This window comes from Chrysochloris asiatica, unplaced genomic scaffold (genome assembly GCF_000296735.1).
Source record: "Chrysochloris asiatica unplaced genomic scaffold, ChrAsi1.0 scaffold00047, whole genome shotgun sequence".
NCBI lineage: Eukaryota > Metazoa > Chordata > Mammalia > Afrosoricida > Chrysochloridae > Chrysochloris > Chrysochloris asiatica.
The window spans coordinates 2,588,942-2,590,194 of NW_006408565.1; positions in this window are offsets into that span (position 1 = coordinate 2,588,942).

Genomic DNA, 1,253 nt, shown 5'->3' on the forward strand with positions numbered 1-1,253 from the left:
CACACTCTTGAACTATACTCCCTCTTGAAACCTTGTAAACCAGTCACTTCATGCCTTTATCACCCCCTCTTTTAGGTAGCCAATGTCTAAATTGCCAGTCTCTATATACAGATACTTGATATGAAGACTCCTTCCCTCTCTGTTAGTATTTTGAGCTACTACCTCCATGAATAAGGGTCAAGTTTATCTAATTGTAGCAATGTACCCTCGTTTCCTTTATAAAAAATGGTTTTCTTTTTTATCTTCCTGTAGTTAAGTTCTGATTATCAAGCCATCGAGGCTAGGTCAAATGAGTATTATCTGCAAGTTTGGGTGTTCTTGTGCATCTTCCCTCACTTCATATCAGCTGGCTGCTTCACTCTCAGCTCTAGCCCTCTGTGGCTTTGTCCTTGTCCGTGGGCTCAGGTGTTCCCAGGTCTCACCACACTTTGGACCAACCAGCCCTTCCTCTTCTCTCTCTCATCTCCAGGTCAACAGGAGTGTATGGACCGTGGTTGAACTCAGCCCATTTCTTCAATGCTGTCCTTTTCCCTCTTCTACTCACCATGAGACCACCTGTTAGTTTCTTAAAAACCACTTAACTATAAGTATGGTCTGTAAATTCTTTGTGGCCATTGCAGCAAATTATCAAACCCAGAAGGGAAGTAGTGAGTGCCTTGAGAGGGATGGTTGATGTCCGAAGTGGTGAAAGGGTTGGAGAGTGGACTATGTCTGACCTCTACCTCATAGGAACCAGTTTTGGACAGATACTGGTTCTTAATACCCAAGGAATCTTGGCAAATTTTGATGCTATTTATATTATTGCGGTTATTATTGCAATACAGCAAAAGTGCATTCAGGTGAGAGATGATGGTGGCTTGGACTCACATAGTAACTGTGGAGATAGTAAGAAATGATTGGATTCTGATTTTATTTTAAAGGTAGAACCAATTGAATTTGAAGAAGGATCAGGTTTGGAGTATAAAAGTGAGGGTGACTTCCAGGTTTTGGGCTTGAACAACTGGAAGAATTAGGCTGACATTTATGGGAGGGAAACATTTTTAAGAACTTGAGGTAGATGCATCAGGTGTTTGAGGATATGTTAAATTTAACATGCCTATTATTGATCCAAATAGAGATGTTTGGTATTCAGAAAACATATGTGGGTTGGAGAAAAAATTTGGAAATTGTCAGTATGTAGTTGGCATCTAGGTTGAATGAAATAAGACAATATTAAAAAGATGTCTACTTGTGCTACATTGATTATGCAAAGG